This window comes from Ambystoma mexicanum, chromosome 9 (assembly GCF_040938575.1).
Source record: "Ambystoma mexicanum isolate Mex_15411 chromosome 9, UKY_AmexF1_1, whole genome shotgun sequence".
NCBI classification, from domain to species: domain Eukaryota; kingdom Metazoa; phylum Chordata; class Amphibia; order Caudata; family Ambystomatidae; genus Ambystoma; species Ambystoma mexicanum.
The window spans coordinates 1,091,749,945-1,091,769,707 of NC_090931.1; positions in this window are offsets into that span (position 1 = coordinate 1,091,749,945).

Genomic DNA, 19,763 nt, shown 5'->3' on the forward strand with positions numbered 1-19,763 from the left:
CATCGCCATCCACCATCTCGAACTGCTGGAGTGTCACTCGTTGACCCTTCCCAGCAGTCACAACCCGACTCAACCTGGCTCTACTTCAAAACAATCCTAGTGAGCGCCCCGACCTGCTTCGCTGAATGCAACATCTACATTGCGCAGATTTACTGTATTTGAACCTGTTTGATAACAGCTTGTTGCTTGGGCACACTCGATTTAATGCACCCACACTGTGCACGATCTGCTTACATCACTGCTCAAAGCCAGGTTTGACCCAGTCGAACCTCCAAGAACTGAAACAAGGTACTATTGACTATTAACTGCCCCCTTGGTCCAGTTTGGGGCATTACAGGCTGGTAAGGTCACTATCTCCTATTTTGAATCCAAGAAACATATTCTTTTTAAAGAACTTTGTGGTTGTTACTTGACTTATACCCCTGATTCAGCACTCAGAGTGCTGTATTGGCTATCTTTGCTTATTCTCTATTATTTCCTCAGGGTTGGGTTTTGTGTAGTGTTTTTCTATTTATTTATTTTGCAGATGGTATGTTTTATTAAAGTGTAACTATCTGTATAGAATCTTGATTGGACATTCCCTTTATTTTGCACTGTTATGCTTTGCTGTTTGTGCATGTTAATGTGATTTAGTAGCGACTCAAAGTCTTCCATCGGAACACGTTATCACAAAAGGCGAATGATGTACAGCTCTTAACTGTGACTGTTTTACCTTTATTATTGTGTGTGTGCTCTTGATTTTAGACGTGTGAGGGCTGAGTGGTCATTTTAGCCTCTACTCATCCTTATATTCCTGCCGGACAGAATACAATCAGTCACAATTTATTTCAAAGAATACAAGCTTCTAAAGACTAAGTTCTAGCAGGCTTCAAACAATTTGATGTGTGGCACAGCCATAAAATACCATTTGTGTGTGTACATTTCATGGATCATGGGACCTAACACAGCCTTTTAAATTAATGTTCACTTCTCAATGGAAAAGGCAGTGTACAGCAAGAGAAAAATACATTACAATATTGCAATGTTTGATTTGACTTCAGTAAAGCATCCCCCATAATATTAATCTAAACACAGTATAATTACACCTATGAATTATTATTAAATTTACCTATTTTGAATATTTTTTTCATAGTACAGGTTACTGGTACTTGAATCATATCTCCAAATTCAGAAATCACAGGTTGTTTCATATATGTACACATTACTAATGGGATACATAACAGAAGTCATGAAGGAACAATATATTTGAGTCATGGGAGAAGTGAAAACATCAAATCGCCACTTGATATAATACAATGGACCAATCCAAATAAAGGAGAGGATGATTGAGAGTGCCAGTATCTGAAGAGAATCAATAATTAGACCCATCCAATAAGCAACTGTTGCATCAAATAAAGCAGCATGGGTGGAATCAAGATTTGTTTTAGTTCTTTAAAATCTGCAGACTAAGCGGTTGGCCCAACCATAGAGGTGCTGAGTGGGATTCTAGTTTGGTTGTAGCTGATAGGAATCCCCTTAAGAAGACCTTTTCCAGAGGGAGCCAGAAGTGTAAATCTTTACAAAGAAATGTCCAGATGTCTGTGGAGAGAACCTGAAAGCATGGCATAGACTGAGGCCAGAGCATACCTGCTGGAGAATGATGTCCCTACCTGCCCTGTGCCTTTAAAAGATGAACCAAAGTGAGTATAACCATCCCTCTGCATTTAGATATATGTCCCAAGAGGTAGTTAAACCCCTGATTGCAATTGCAATCCTCTCTCTTCTCAATACTCAGGGCCATGCAAGCTGGGCATATGGCCTATGTTCAGAGCATGTTGGCATAGTCAAGGCTTGAATATAGCAGTGCAGACTGCCATGGCTGTGCGCGTGAAGTTTAGGTAGGCCATGATGTGTCAGGTGGCATGGAGATGGAAGAATCCAATCGCTTCAAAATGTGATGCAAGATTAAGGTCACTCTCCAATGTGATTCATACATTTCTTCACAGCTGAAATGGGCAGTGGATAGGATATTATGTTGAGCCAGGAAATTGTGGTGGGGTTATGTGTTGTTGCACCACAGACCATGTGTGTAAGGAATGGACTGAAATGCGGTTGCTCTGTTTGTTGGGTTGTTGGTGAGTTTGTAAATTGGTATGTCATCTGAGTAGTTGTAAATGTGAGGCCTGTGTTGCTCATGAGATCCAGAAGTGGGTATGTTGCATATGTAGAACATAAGAGGAAAGAGGTTCAACTGTTGGGGTACTTGACTTGGCAGGTTGATAGGACATGATCAAAAAGAGGCCATACAGTTTGTTTCCTTCTTGGTCAGGAAAGAGCCAGTCCAGCATTGGAACATTCCCTTTACTCCAATGTCCTATTATGTATTTAGTAGGATCTGTTGATTCCTAGTTTGAAAGGTGGCTGAAATGCCTGTAGAATGAAAGCCCTCAATGAGTTGTTTACCGTTTTGTTCTTTAGTCTGTGTCATAATTCTTCCAGGGTTCTGTTGATGACAGATGTGTTGCAGATTGGTACTAATAAGCTGGGTCATTAGGGACAGCCATGGATTTTTTTAAGCAGAGGTTTGATAAGGGCTGTATTGAAGGCCAGAGGGGCAGTCCTGTGAGAAAATATATAGCCTTTTACATACTTTTTATTGCAAATGCAGTGTCATTTTTTTGTTGTTGCCAGCAGTAATATGGCACACATATGTAGTTATTTTTGTGTTGCCAGTATAACATGTGAATATGTTGCTAGTGGCATGCAAGGTATAGAATTTATAACACAGCCAAGCCCAGCCTGAAACTGCAGAGAATAAAGTGCACCAATTTTATTTTACTGTGATGCCTTATATATGAGACTACATTACTCATATAACTGACTAATTTAATTAACATTTACTAAACACTAATTCTAACTCCCTAACATTATAATGTAGTCTCATGTGCAAAATGAGGTGAAAATATATATTTTGGTGGCACTGCTGAAATCCATTTTAAATGCGGTGTCCGGTCAAAGGATCGAATGCAAAAGTTTCGAATGCAATAGGGTCGAGTCAACAGGACATAAAACAAAAGGGTCAAATTTTTATTTTTTAAATGTATATATTTTTTTGGGTTTCCGTATAGGAAAAAAAGGTGATTTTTACACCAGAAACAGGGGTTTGGGGGGTTTGACCCTTTTGTTTTCGGTCCTTTTGATTCGACCCTATTGTATTTAGATCCTTTTGATTTGATCCTTTGACCTATAACCTTTAAACGCACAATGGAATTTTTTAAAATTCCTTTCTGTGTTAGCTTGTGGAGAGCAGAAAGTATGCGCAGCAGGAAATCAATTGAAACAGTTGCTCAGAGAGCAACAAGCTCATTGTTATAACACTGAATGGTGGTGCTGAAAACATGCTTTTAACCTGATTGGAGGAAAGTGTCTGAAGATAGGCCATGTCAAAATGGAAATGATCCGAGTTTTGCTAATGGCAAAAACTGCGGAGGGGAATTAGTTCGTGGAGACTGGGCTGTGAAGACAGAAGCCTGAGGTGTCACAGAGCACTGGCTAGAGAGTTTCTTGCCGTGCTTCCCAGACACACAAGATTACAGGAGCCGTTTGTGCTGACTGGGCCTGTCTTTATGAGGCGAGTGAAACAAGGTCGTGTGGGGGACTTCAAAGAAACACTTTTGGTAAGGAGATAAGTACAAGTGAGGATACTGTTAAATGCTGTATCAATGACTGAGCTTTAGAACAGCATAGAAAGGAAGGGAAGTCACTGCATGTATTTGTTCACCATGTTCAGAATGGGGAAAAATTAACCATGCTTTAAAAGGCCTCTTTGTTCTGTTATCTCTCTCTTTTTGTATTTCAGATGATGATGCAATGTATCCATGGTACGATATGTTAATATGTGAATAAGGTCCCAAATAATAAGTATTCATGAACACAAATGGTTTAGTGTCATCTTTGCATCTGTAAATGTATGTAAATATGCAGGGGAGATTCATTTTGTTCAGTAGTGCATTTGGCAATTTACCACTGCAGATGAAACAACAATCCAAAAGAAGGTAATAATATTCATTGATAAAGCAGTTTAGTGCGTGTCTGCATTGTATGATGATGGGGGTAATCTGCGATGATATATATATTACTGGACGCCAACGTTCCCTCTAAGCTGTGCACATGTGCACTTGCCCAGCTTCCTTCTGGGTGCCGCTCAGAAGATTTTTAGCAGCGCACACAGGCAATTCTCACCTTCTCAAAATGTAATAAGGCACAAGCCACAGCAATTACCTGATATTTGCTTTCTCTTAAAATAACTGACTTGTCATAATATTCTAGCTCATTTACATTACACTATTATGCAAGTATGACCTCAAACACATAAAAACCCTAAATAAAGTATACCGCCACAAGAGGTCAAAACTATTATGAAGAAGTGGCTCCATGAATTGAAAAAGATATTTCTGCACACATTAACCAAATACTGTTCCCTCCCGCCCATGGCTCAAATGCCTCATTCTACCATGTGTTTACTCTAATCTCTGCCCCAGAACATATTTAGATATTACCATCAACCTTGAGTCTCCTCTCTTGGCTCTGCGAAAGGTTAGCAGACATGTACCTACAACCACAAGTTTTATGTTTGTTGTAATTTGAACAACCTTCAAGCACCAGTACTTATGTTACTCATGGTGCCTTATCACAAGTGCCCTTTTTAAAGGCCTTCCAGCAACTACCCTGGCTCCCCTGAGATGTGTCCTGCATACTGCAGCATGACTCATCAAAGGACTCTGGGAATTCAACCACATAACCCCCAAATATCCTTAACAGCACAGGCTCCCGCAACAAGCACATTTCATCTTAAAATCCTGTTGCATCATCCACAAGGCTGTCATCCTGAAGTCCCCAAACTACCTGCCTACGAAACTCAGCATCCCTGGAGGACTGCGATCCAACACAATTAAGGAAATGTTCAGACTTCAACTCCGACGCTGCAGGAAGAAAAGAACAAGAAGAGCGACCTTCTCTGTCTATGCTCCAAGACTCTGGAACTTCCTCCTGTCAAACATGAGACTCACCCCAACATGGCAACAGTTCAGGAAAGAGCTCAAGAACGCACTCTTCAAGTAATGGCTCCTCTGTAAAACATAGGTGCACATACCCTCCACTCCGCCCTGTACCAAGAGCCAGTGATCTGCTCCCCACTGTCTCCTCCCCTGGCTGCTTGTAGACCCCCTTGCTGCAAATTGCCTGTCCTTTCCCTCCCCTATTAGCTCCCACTCCCTTTTTTGCTGCGTCTCTCACTGTGTTCTTCACCATATGATTGTGAAGTGCTCCGTTGCTGCGTAAGCTAGGTCCACGCTCAATAAATACCTTAATAAAAATAATAATAATATTAGTAATAATAATAAAAGCATCACCCACACTATGTAACCCAACTATTATCTCAAATATCTGATACTGACTGATACTGACTGTATGCAGGCTACTTGGAGGTGCAACCTCATCCCATGATTCCTATTCTTAGTACATATGTAACACAAGCGCTTTGAAGTGGTCGCCTTGCAAGTTCATGCATTATATAACTCAAATATGCATTTGCCCTGTAAGGATTTTGAGTAGACACATGTCTTACTCAGTGTCTGCTACTTTAGCATTGCTAACATTACCCTATATGTGGAGAGAAACATTGCAATATCATTTACTTGGCCTGCAAGGATAATGGATATGAGCTATGGCTGGTATCTCTCATCTATAACATTAGGGTAACAGATATTCAGAGAGTAGAACGCTTTTCACACAATCTGCAATCCTTCCAAGTATTCAGAGTTGCATTGGGCATAGACCTTAACAAATTATATTGTAACTTGCTGCTATACAAAATGGTTTGAACGATCAGTTGCATACACATAACCAATTATAAAAGGGTAAGTTACAACCATTCTTGGTATGCACTGCAAAATAATTGTGTACATGCAGATTCATTACATTGTCTTACAATGCACATAATATCATGCTGAGGCACTACATTTGTTTTGATTGTAAAGTATCATGGGTATACAAATATCAAAGTGAGTGTTTCACTGCTATCACTCACTTTTTACAGTGCCTTGTCAACTAGTATTGGAGGCTAGCACAGTAGGCAGGGAGGGGTACAGGTGGAAGGACACAGGGAAATACTCCTTGTGGGTAATAAACAAATTAGTAACATTCAAAAACCAAGTCAGTTGTTTCAACAATACATTACAGTGAAGGAAATGTGTTATTTGTTTCCTAACAGATAGGAAACACTAATAACAGTCTTGAGAACTACATCTTCTGTTTCTTTCTATGCTCAGCTGCTGAAAGTATTTCAATATAAACACGTGTTCTTCATTTATTGACTCTAGCATCCCCCTGCATCCTGTTTAACTGATAACAATGAATTACAGAGGGATCCTTATTTATAGAAGAATGCACTCAAGCTGTTGTAACTCTAAGCATTGATGCTATTATCCTAAGGTTTTCTTCCACCGGGCTCCATAACAAACCCCACTAAGGCTCTTGTTGAATGTTGTCTAGGCTGTAGTGAGGATGGGTGGGCAAAACTATAGGCTGTATTATGTGCCTTGTAATCTGACTTCCTATGACAGGGTTACAAGCAAGGTTCTGATACGAATTTGCTTCTTACTTGGAGAGAAATGATTTTTCATGGAGTACACAAATAATTACTTTTGCCAATGTTAGGCAGAAACCTGTGCAGTTCCCTCTGGGACGACTGCAAAAGATTTAAGACTACAGGTGTTTGGCAGTAAACCCATTTGGTAGCAGTCCGTACCACACAGATTCACTTGGTAGCTGTGGCTGAGCAGTCAGACTTCCCTCAAGAAGAGTTAGGCAGTATACAGAGTATTCACAATAGGTCAAACGAACACAGTAGAACAAGTAAACACTGACCAGAGCTTGGTGTAGAAGAGATATAATTATTTATTTAAAACCACATCTGGAATAACACACAGGCACTAATAGTAAGCAATTCAAAAACACGGTCACTTAAAGATATACACTCCCTTAGAAGAATATTAGACAAGTCTTAAGTAAAGCCCCACTTATTTTCAGACAGCGGTGAGCGCTTAACGCAGATGGCACTCTAATAATTTGTTAAAAAGGGAGAGAAAAGCAGAGTATAATATGAAACAGATCCCAACACTTTCATAAGATCAAAACAAGAGAGGAAGGCAAGTACAACCGTGAAGTTAAAGTTCAGTAGGCCGGATCCACTTTCAGAGGATCAGAACGAAATGTGTCCAAGGTCACACGGTTGAAGTGCACAAGAGTCTTGCAAAGGTTCAAAAAGGGTTGGACCAAAAAGAAAGGGACCAGTTAGAAGGTCAAGGCGGCCAGCCCAATCCAGAAGGTTAAGGGGTTATTATTACCTTGTAGCAATCTTTAGAAAGGGAGGCCTGGCGGACACGGTATCTTAAAGTGGTGAGAATACTCCAGCGGGGGCAGTTGTTCCTGGCAGCGGATGCAAGTCAGTGCTTCGTCCGGGGGAAGAGAGGATCTCGTCGGGGAGGAAGACAGGAGTCCATTGCACTGCCAGGGAAGAAACCAGCCATGGAGTTTCTCAGGTAAAAGGAGCGGTCCTTTTATTCGCGGTCCAGTGGTAAGTGGCTATCCGGTTGCCGGGGTGCTTGGCACGGGCAATTCGACCACAAGACGTCCTGGGATGTGAGGAAAAGAAGGTAAACTGGTTGTGCCCACCAGTCAGGGGAAGAAGCCTCTCCAGCCGGGAGATCTTCTCTGTCATCGGGAAGTGGTGAGTCGGTTCCGCAGGGCTCCACCGGTGGTGTCGTCATGGTAGGTCGGCTCAGCTTCTCCCTCGTCGGATTCTCAGGTCCTGTGGCGACTTCTGAAGTTCCAGTCCCCAAAGCCCTGCTTTTATGCAGCACACCCCCATTCACTCAGCCTAGCTGTCAATCAAACATGCTAAGTGGTGAGCCGGCCGGCTCACCACTTGGGCCAATCACACAAGAGTGCGACTTGAGTTACCAAGGTAACTCAGTCCAGGGTGCCTAAACCCCCTCCCACACCCCCTGTGGTACCCAGACAGAGTGGCACCACTTTTGGAGGCTTCTGTGGAGAAGCCCGCCAAAAAGTAGAACAAAGGGCTCGAATTGGGTTGGAGTCACAGAAGAGAACACAAACGCCATTTTAGAATCAAGTCCTGGCAAAAAATACCAACCGGCGAATTAATATTAAATAAATAAACCGGCAGTATGTTCGAGGCTATGAGAATTAAATAATTAAAGTTGGTAGCCTCGAACAATGGGAAAATCCCATAGGGATATATTCGCGATGATGCCCAACAAGGCTGAAACACGTGTATGGGGTTACTGATGGTACTCTTGTTCAGAGGAGAATTGCCTAGCATTTCGGCGCTGGACTGCCCCTGGGCAGGACAAAGGCTGATATGCGGGGAAATTTCTTCTCTGTGAAAAGGACAGTGAGCTAAAGACTTGGTAGAGTCTCTCCCAGGGGTTATTCACCCAAGAACAGGTCATTGGGCTGTGTTCGTGCTGGTAGAGAGATTCCCAGACCCCCCTTGGTTTGCATACATTAACTTTGGGTTTCACCCAAAGTTAACAGGGCAATCCAGACGTGGACCCCTTGCTCACTGTTCTTAGAGAGGCAACAGTTTCACCTCACTGATGATGCCCAGCAAGGCTGAAACACGTGTATGGGGTTACTGATGGTACTCTTGTTCAGAGGAGAATTGCCTAGCATTTCGGCGCTGGACTGCCCCTTGGCAGGACAAAGGCTGATATGCGGGGAAATTTCTTCTCTGTGAAAAGGACAGTGAGCTAAAGACTTGGTAGAGTCTCTCCCAGGGATTATTCACCCAAGAACAGGTCATTGGGCTGTGTTCGTGCTGGTAGAGAGATTCCCAGACCCCCCTTTGTTTGCATACATTAACTTTGGGTTTCACCCTAAGTTAACAGGGCAATCCAGACGTGGACCCCTTGCTCACTGTTCTTAGAGAGGCAACAGTTTCACCTCACTGATGATGCCCAACAAGGCTGAAACACGTGTATGGGGTTACTGATGGTACTCTTGTTCAGAGGAGAATTGCCCAGCATTTCGGCGCTGGACTGCCCCTGGGCAGGACAAAGGCTGATATGCGGGGAAATTTCTTCTCTGTGAAAAGGACAGTGAGCTAAAGACTTGGTAGAGTCTCTCCCAGGGGTTATTCACCCAAGAACAGGTCATTGGGCTGTGTTCGTGCTGGTAGAGAGATTCCCAGACCCCCCTTTGTTTGCATACATTAACTTTGGGTTTCACCCTAAGTGAACAGGGCAATCCAGACGTGGACCCCTTGCTCACTGTTCTTAGAGAGGCAACAGTTTCACCTCACTGATGATGCCCAACAAGGCTGAAACACGTGTATGGGGTTACTGATGGTACTCTTGTTCAGAGGAGAATTGCCTAGCATTTCGGCGCTGGACTGCCCCTGGGCAGGACAAAGGCTGATATGCGGGGAAATTTCTTCTCTGTGAAAAGGACAGTGAGCTAAAGACTTGGTAGAGTCTCTCCCAGGGGTTATTCACCCAAGAACAGGTCATTGGGCTGTGTTTGTGCTGGTAGAGAGATTCCCAGACCCCCCTTTGTTTGGATGCATTAACTTTGGGTTTCACCCTAAGTTAACAGGGCAATCCAGACGTGGACCCCTTGCTCACTGTTCTTAGAGAGGCAACAGTTTCACCTCACTGATGATGCCCAACAAGGCTGAAACACATGTATGGGGTTACTGATGGTACTCTTGTTCAGAGGAGAATTGCCTAGCATTTCGGCGCTGGACTGCCCCTGGGCAGGACAAAGGCTGATATGCGGGGAAATTTCTTCTCTGTGAAAAGGACAGTGAGCTAAAGACTTGGTAGAGTCTCTCCCAGGGGTTATTCACCCAAGAACAGGTCATTGGGCTGTGTTCGTGCTGGTAGAGAGATTCCCAGACCCCCCTTTGTTTGCTTAGGTTGATACATACCCACTAATTCCTTAGGCATCCGGGGTCTTTTGGGACTGGAACTCCTAGAGGAACCAGAGGAGAGAAAGGCATTTTCCACAGACAACTTCTTCATTTCTAGTTCATGATTAAGCTCTATTTCTCTGAGTCTTAACTCAGCTTGCTTCTGCTCAGCCTGGGCATTCATTCTTCTGAACTCTAGCTCTTGGTTTCTTTCAGATTGAGCTAAAAAACGTTTGTACTCTAATTCAAGCTTCATTTTTTCAAGTTCAAAATAAGCAGGGTTACATGTAGGACCTGGTATAGGCCCAGTAGGTACAGTAGGTAAGGCAGACAGAGGCTCAGAGTGGCTAACTTCATTAGGTTCACTTTCCTCTTCTGACTCATTATCAAGACTTTGATTCAGATCAATACCATCACTGTTTTCTACATTTGCTGGGGGGGGGGGGTAGATTCCTCTGTACCACCCAGACTTTGGTTTTCTAACAATCTTTCTATAAGTTCCATTTTCTTGCCCTTCTCAGAGAGATTCTTATGTCTACACAATACTTTTAATCAATCAGCAGTTTTGGCAGACAATGATTCTAGGGTATAACTCTCCATAGCAGACATAGTTAGAAAATCAGCTTTTTAGTGCTAAGCTCTGTGGTTAGTTGTCCTAAAGTGTTCAGAAAGCACTCTAAAGTGTATACTCAATACTAATCCCACTGCTGCCACCAGTGTTAGGCAGAAACCTGTGCAGTTCCCTCTGGGACCACTGCAAAAGATTTAAGACTACAGGTGTTTGGCAGTAAACCCACTTGGTAGCAGTCCGTACCACACAGATTTACTTGGTAGCTGTGGCTGAGCAGTCAGACTTCCCTCAAGAAGAGTTAGGCAGTATGCAGAGTATTCACAATAGGTCAAAAGAACACAGTAGAACAAGTAAACACTGACCAGAGCTTGGTGTAGAAGAGATATAATTATTTATTTAAAACCACATCTAGAATAACACACAGGCACTAATAGTAAGCAATTCAAAAACACGGTCACTAAAAGATATACACTCCCTTAGAAGAATATTAGACAAGTCTTAAGTAAAGCCCCACTTATTTTCAGACAGCGGTGAGCGCTTAACGGAGATGGCACTCTAATCATTCGTTAAAAAGGGAGAGAAAAGCAGAGTAAAATATGAAACAGATCCCAACACTTTCATGAGATCAAAACAAGAGAGGAAGGCAAGTACAACTGTGAAGTTAAAGTTCAGAAGGCCGGATCCACTTTAAGAGGATCAGAACGAAATGTGTCCAAGGTCACACGTTTGAAGTGCACAAGAGTCTTGCAAAGGTTCAAAAAGAGTTGGACCAAAAAGAAAGGGACCAGTTAGAAGGTCAAGGTGGACAGCCCAGTCAAGAAGGTTAAGGGGTTATAATTACCTTGTAACAATCTTTAGAAAGGGAGGCCTGGCGGACACGGTACCTTAAAGTGGTGAGAATACTCCAGCGGGGGCAGTTGTTCCTGGCAGCGGATACAAGTCAGTGCTTTGTCCGGGGGAAGAGAGGATCTCGTCGGGGAGGAAGACAGAAGTCCGTTGCACTGCCAGGGAAGAAACCAGCCGCAGAGTTTCTCAGGTAAAAGGAGCGGTCCTTTTATTTGCGGTCCAGTGGTAAGTGGCTATCCGGTTGCCGGGGTGCTTGGCATGGGCAATTCGACCACAAGACGTCCTGGGATGCGAGGAAAAGAAGGTAAACTGGTTGTGCCCACCAGTCAGGGGAAGAAGCCTCTCCACCCGGGAGATCTTCTCTGTCGTCGGGAAGTGGTGAGTCGGTTCCGCAGGGCTCCACCAGTGGTGTCATTGTGGTAGGTCAGCTCAGCTTCTCCCTTGTCGGATTCTCAGGTCCTGTGGCGACTTCTGAAGTTCCAGTCCCCAAAGCCCTGCTTTTATACAGCACACCCCCATTTACTCAGCCTAGCTGTCAATCAAACATGCTAAGTGGTGAGCCGGCCGGCTCACCACTTGGGCCAATCACACAAGAGTGCGACTTGAGTTACCAAGGTAACTCAGTCCAGGGTGCCTAAACCCCCTCCCACACCCCCTGTGGTACCCAGACAGAGTGGCACCACTTTTGGAGGCTTCTGTGGAGAAGCCCGCCAAAAAGTGGAACAAAGGGCTCGACTTGGGTTGGAGTCACAGAAGAGAACACAAACGCCATTTTAGAATTGAGTCCTGGCAAAAATACCAACCTGCGAATTAATATTAAATAAATAAACCGGCGGTATGTTCGAGGCTATGAGAATTAAATAATTAAAGTTGGTAGCCTCGAACAATGGGAAAATCCCATAGGGATATATTCACGGTCGAATATAAAAAGTAGTATCCACTGCCATCAGGCAAAACTCGATCAGGGGGGACGGAGACGTGCCCCCTCGACTAACAGACCTCTGGGCAATCGAATTGCCCCGACCAGTACGTCCACAATATGATGGTTTGTACCGGTTTCTGTTAATAATTTGGGACTAGTAAAGCCAATAGTGACTTTACATGCCCTGGGAGACAGTAGTCAGTCCCAGGGTATGGAGTCTATGGTGGGTGTCACTATGACACCCCTGTGTTACTGCACGGAGGGTGCTGTGTAACACACATAGGAAAAACACATGAGACCCTATGAAGTAAAGGACCCCATAGCCCATAAAACACATTAACAGTCAAAGGAACACCATAAATCATGTCCAATAGTGGTAGAAAAAGAGTCTCACTCTTGGCAGGAGAAAAAAACAAACTCCAGAAAGCCAGCAAAGCTGCTGGGGGACTCACTAGGTTAGGAAATTCAGCCTAAAGAGAGAATTCTCCCTAACAGCCAACAGGGATACTTTATGCTTATTGAAAGATTTCCCGTCCTCTTAAAATTCATCTTGAGTTGGCAGACAAAATATCAGTGGAGCTTTCTGGGCAGAAGCCAATTGTTGGATCATATGTGTTCTTTCTTTTCTTATTTTTGATGGGTCCATTTTTAGGGATATGTTTTAGCTGTAAGGCTGGATTTGAGTAAGTATTGTCACAAATCACAGGACAACGCAATGTGGATAGTAAGCAGAAGCTAGGGAATTTTGATCATCATATTCTGTGGTGCAGTTATTCAGATGCAATTATCATCCTTAAACACATTATGAGAGGCATGTTCTCCTGGCTACTGAATTACTTAAAATGACACATGAATTCCTATTGGCATGTTTTATGACACATTCCTTTTAGTTGTCATTATTCCATCTCCAAAACGTGCATCCTGTCTGATTTTTTGACAGCCACATTAGTTATGAAAAGTGTTAATTGTTTGTTTTAATACACATGAGTTTTTTCCAGTGGCATAAAGCACACATTTTTCTCTGGACAGGAGTACCTTTGCTAGCTACTGTGGAAAATTGTGAGGTCTTCAACTGGTTGAGTCCTCTTTATAATCACATATATAATATCATTTTTTTGCCTATATGTTTGGGAAAAATGTTGTATGATGCACCTTTTACACAGATTTGTAAAGAATTCCAGTGGTTGGGAAGAGGACATTCCTTTTCCAAACTCTCTTCAGAGATGGTAGCTCATTAACTTCACATGCTCACAAAGTGGTTTACCTTGTTAGTCAGTTCTGCACATTAAAAATAAAGTGTGCACGAAAGGCAACCAGTTCCGCACTTAGAGAAAAATAATTAGAGGAAACATTGCTGGACGCCCATGAGCCAGTAATACTTTATGACATAGATCACTGGATGTAAATAAGCCAGTGATACCGGCCACAACCTATAGGGCGCACTCTGAATACAATGGTTGTGTTTCTATCACGTGCATAGGCCCAAGGCTCTCTACAGAGCACTGGGAGGTACTCTAATAGAAAGGAAGGTTTTGTTTTATGATGTGGTTATAATATAAGGAAGAAAACTATACTCGCCACTAAATACCACAAAACAATATATCACTAGATTCCCCAATATAAGATAACAAGATGTGGTCACTAAAATAATATGAGGCCAAACCCAATCTAAATGCAATGCTAATTTTCCACCAAATTACCACTCAGATTTTGATGGTAAGAAAATACTGCCAAACCCCAAATTTACCCCAATAAGACAAAATATCTCACAGATTATGGTGCGTTGGCCGGGAAACTGGCTTCAGAGCACCTACTGGGAATGGCAAGTGTGTCTCACTCTACCATACGTGCATTAAAGGGAACCCATTTTATGAGAGCAGTGTGACACTAGAAGTGAATTTCAGAATGCCTGAAATGGAGGCCACATTCCCAGAGTTAGTGCAATATCTGGAGGCAAAGCTATATGCACATGGAACATGGTCAAATAATGCCACAGAATGGCATGACCGCATATATGGTGAAGTGCAGAAAGAACCATTAGACAGCATTTTTGCAGAAGGTAGCATAATTCAGGTCTGTCTTTTGAGATTATTAAAAGGAGAGAAAGATTGTCTGATATGGCTATGTGCCAAGACATGGTTCATATTAAATAGGTTGCTGCGAATGCAAGAACATGATGCCAAGCTGATTAGCAGGTTAAAAATTGAGCTGGATGGAGCTTGTGAACAAAAGGAAAAATTAAGAGCAGAACTAGAGGTATGTCAAAAGGACATGCAGTCAAAATGTAAAGCTCTCGACATTCAATTGTCCCAAAGAGAGAAACAGTTTGAGGATAGTGAACAAGAATTAAAACACTTGAAAGCGTTGGTAGATCATATTAGACAAGATAAAGATGAAGTTGTTTTGGAAATGCAGATTTTACAAAAAGAACATTTTGAGAAAGAAAGTGATCTTCAAAATGCTGAACAGGAGATGGTTAAAATGTTTCAAGAAAGAGACAAGAGACAAAGAATTCAACGAATGCCAAATGCAAATGAGCGATATGCAAGATGTAATTAATAAGATGAGTGATGAAAACAACTATTTGTGTAAGGAGGCAGATAGGCTCCTTAAAAAGTGCAAGGAATTGGAACAGCAAATATGCATTTCCAGGTCCCAGGACAGATGACAGGGCACCACATTCAACGGAGTTGAGATTAATTCTATTTCTGCACAGAGAACTACTGCCCCAGTGGTTGGGCCAGTGACTGAACTTGGTTGCAGCGCACTTGGGGGATTTGATATACCCATTGAGGACTGCTACCAATCACATACGCCTGAAACAAGGGTTGAATCACAAAGTAGTGCAATTCTATGCATAGCAACGGGTAGCCCTATTAAAATAATGAAGTCAAATGAAGGCTCTTATCAAACCATTTAAAAAAGGAGGGGAGTGCTGTATCGAGGACCACTTAGAAGCGGTGCATGATATACTTAAAGCCCTCCAGATACCTAAAGAACAATACAGACAATACTTTCATTTGACTCTGGACGCTCCCACAGCCAGTATCATTAGGGGATTAAATGAACAGCAAAATAAGACATGGGCAGAGTTTGAAAAAGAGATTAGACGTAATTTCTCTCCTTTCCAATCATTACAAGAGGTGAAGAAAGTACCTTGCACAATTACGGCTGGGCCTAATACGTCCCCTCGCCAATTTTTGCAACATTTAAAAAGAGCTTTTTCGCGTTTTGATATATCTTTTGACCCCAATTCCAATGAATTTAAAACTGCCTACTTTTATGGGCTACAGAAAGACATCATATTACAGTTAGTCTGTGAATTTGACCGTGACAAGTCTCTTGAATGGATTGTACACCAAAGTACAAAACTATATGAAGTACTATATTCTCAGGGTAGACAGAGTGATAAAATGAAAGACACTAGACCAAAATCTAAAGAATCCTCAGCAACAGTGATGAGATCAGGTCAGCCAAAATGTCCCTTGAGTCCGCTCAAAGTCCAGGTAAAAATAATGTGACACCTGAACAAAGGGGTAATCAACAGAGGTTAACACTCTCTGCACCAATGTTTCAATCACATAATCCTAGTAATAGGGAGAGCTATATTAGCCCTAGGTACTTAGGAGACAGGTCCCGGGCAGGATATCGGTCTGATATGTCAGGTATGAACAATAATCAGAGACAAAGTCAGGATCAAAGAAATAATGGTCCCTACCAGGCATTGGGGACACAGAGCAGATTTGACCCTAATACCATGATATATGGTAATCAGGATAGACCCCGATATTTGGATCGGTTTACTGAGAATGGGAATCAGAATAGGGGACAATACTCACAAAATGAGAAACAGGACATGAGGCAGAGTATGAATTATGCCCCACGTCAATACAATGAATCACCACCATCAGGGGACCACAACCAAAGGATAGGTGCACCCCGCTCCCCTGCACGTATGAATCAAGAGTTCAGAAACAATCCCAATAGAAATCATTCTCCTGAGAGATATCAGAATTGTCATGACCCTTGCCACTGGCCCTCACTGGCAAGTCAGCCTTCCAGTTAGGTCCAGGTCAAAGGCCTTAAAACCTCATCCAAGACTCTCTTGGAGTCAGTCCTGGCGCTTTTGGCGCCAGGCTCATAACCATCATGATGACCAACATTAGAATGGGACTATTTACATGGGATTATTTAACTTGGGGTGGTTCAGCCAACATGGAGGCACACACATAGCTCAGTTACAAGGAACAGAGCTATGCGGTCTAGTCTTTTGGGTGTGGCAGGCCTGGGACTACTTTACCTGGATTACTTTGGGTGTGGCAGGCCTGGGACTATTTTACCTGGACTACTTTACCTGAGACTGTTTAAACCACACCCAAACAGCAGAACATGCTTTGCGTTATTCTGCTGTGGGCAGCATAACGCTCACCGTGTCCAGTTCTTTGATGCCAGTTTACCTGAAATCAAGGACCTGCAGAGAGAGAAAGAACACTGCGAAACATACCTGGAACAGTATCCTGTCTTCAATCCATCGTACGAACTCCATCATCCAGCACCGCATGCATCCTGGATTACCATAACTTGGAAAGAGGAGAAAGAAAGACAGCATTAGTAAGCGTTTACTCACGTTTCCTCCTGAATGAAGAAAGCCACACAATTCTTACCTGGTTAGTCATCTCCTGGTCAGTATCATTGCTGGAACATTACGGCACTCGGCGAGGAACATCGCAACATGCAAGGAGAGAAAAGACACAGGTTAGCAATATAAAAGGCGAAACAGCGCCGCGCATCGCGCATTACTCACCGGACAGCATTGCGCACAGCGCACTTTCGCCTACCGGCCCATGCTCATCTTCAAACTGCATGACAACACCAAAATACCTTTCCATACCTAAAAGGAAAGAAGCAAGACATTGTTATTCGAACGAAGAGGAATTTAAGAACTGCATATAAAGACTGTAAAGCAGCAAACCTATGGAGTCACAGCAGGCCTGGATTCCCACAGGGGGGCTTGGCCCAGTGAAGTAACTTGGTCGATGCTCGCCCCCTCCACATCTACGCACCCCTGCCACGAGGAGCAGGACGGAAAATCCACCTTTTACAATATTAAGGTGAGGAGAGGGCCCAAGGGGGAGGAAGGAGTTGAGGCCAAGGGAGGTGGGAAAATATAAAGACAATCTGGTATTGAATCCAGCTCTCCTATATTTCAGACCCATCTTTAACCGTAGGCCTTAACAAGGGACCGGGAGTGGGTTCGAGAGTACAAGTCATCCAACCAGGGCTGGGTGGCGTCCCCGTGGATACCAGGTGAGCGTAACAGAACGCAAAGCCTCAATAAAATTATCCACCTGGGCGTCATGGAGGCTTCAGAGACTGACCAGTTAGTTCAGTTGTTGGGACAATTACGCGCTGAAGTACATTCGGCCAGGCAAGAAACCAACGCTCTTAGGAGGGATTTGATTGTTACTAAGGATTGTACCGACAAAATAAGTAGACAATTGCTCCAATCACATGTAGGACATACCCCATTGCCTGGGAACATTCCGCCAGACCAGCACCAACGTCTTCCACCAATCCAGTACAAATAAACCTTCCTGGGGCAGTTCCTTTAGCTCCACTTGAACGATTTACAGGGGACCCTAAGAAGTATGCAACGTTCATGAACCAGTGTCATTTTCATTTCCTTTGCGGATCTGGGGCTTTTCCTAACGACCAAGCGTGTGTTGCTTTTGTCTTGTCATATCTGAGTGGCAGTGCTGCAGATTGGTCTGTACCATTGATAAGTCAGGATAACCCGTTGTTACATGACTTTGGGGGTTCCCAGATGGAAATGGAAAAGCTCTTTGCTCGTCATACCCAAGGCCAAGCATTAGACAACAAACTTTTGCCACTCCGTCAAGGAAGTCAAGACTTGCTTACATATATAGCAACATTTAACAGACTAGTCGTTGAAGCTGGGTGGCCTGAGGAAAAAAGGACCACACTATTTCATCGGGGTCTACGAGGGGAACTAAAGGATATCCTTGCTCAAGTGGTTAACCCACCTAAAGACTGTAGAGAATTCATCAACCTTGTGGTGTAATTAGATCACAGATTACAAGACCAAAAAAGCAGACCGGATAAGGTTAGACATTCGAGCTGTGTATGTCCGGTCAAAGGATAATGTTCCATGTACATTGGAAAACACGGTAGAACCCATGCAAATCGGAGGTATAAGGCCCCCTTTAACAAAAACTGAAAGAGACAAGAGAAGGCAACAGCACTTATGCTTATATTGTGTAAAATCAGGCCACTTCCTCAAAGAATGTCCAGTGAAAGCACCAAGAAGAACTGTTGGAGGCACAGAGAAGGAAGATAATAACAAGGAGTCAGAAAACTACCAAGCCCAGCAAGCGTAGAGGTCCGCTTGTCGAGCGAGAAGGATGAGCCACAGACCTTACACTTTGCATTACCATTAATTTTGATCAATCCCCAACAACCGTCTCGGATGCATGCTGTCGAAGCATACATAGACAGCGGAGCAGTTGGGAATTATGTAGACCAAGATCTGGCTGCAGAGATCGGGCTTCCCTTATGCTCTAAGTCGACTACTGAAAAAGTTACCACTGTTGATGGGACAGAAATAGCTTCCGGACCAGTAACCCAATGCACAGCATCACTAACCCTACTGTTCCAGGATGGATACCGAGAATCTATTACATTCAATCTCATCAAAGCTCCTCAGTTTCAACTAATCTTAGGGATGCCATGGTTGGTAGCTCATAACCCTCTAATAGATTAGCGTGCCAAGAAGTTGGCCTTTTCCGATTACTGTGCTCGCACCTGTTATTACCAAGAAAAGGTGAAAACAGACTTATGTACATCTGCTACTCCCAGTACCACGGCAATTGTACTAGGTGTGACTAGTACTCTACCAAATGAATACCAAGATTTTCAAAACGTGTTCCAGAAAGAACAAGCCAATACTCTACCACCGCACAGGCCCTTCGATTGTCAGATCGATCTCATACCTGGTACGCAAATTCCTTGTGGTCGAATCTATGCACTTACTGAACCAGAAAACCTCCATTTGAAATCTTATCTTGATCAGTACCTGGCAAATTGATTTATCCACCCATCTAAATCACCGGCAGCCAGTCCCTTATTTTTCGTACCAAAGAAGGAGATTTGAGGACTTGCATCGACTATCACGCATTAAACCAGAACACAGTAAAAAACCATTATCCACTGCCACTTGTTACTGAATTATTGGATCAAGTCAAAGACGCCAAAATCTATACCAAACTGGACCTTAGGGGGGCGTACCATATTGTTCGAGTGAAGAAAGGAGACAAATGGAAAACCCCCTTTCGTACCAAATATTGCTTGTATGATTACCAGGTAATGCCTTTTGGACTTTGCAACGCTCCTGCTGCATTCCAGTACTTTATGAATGATGTTTTGCAGGAGTT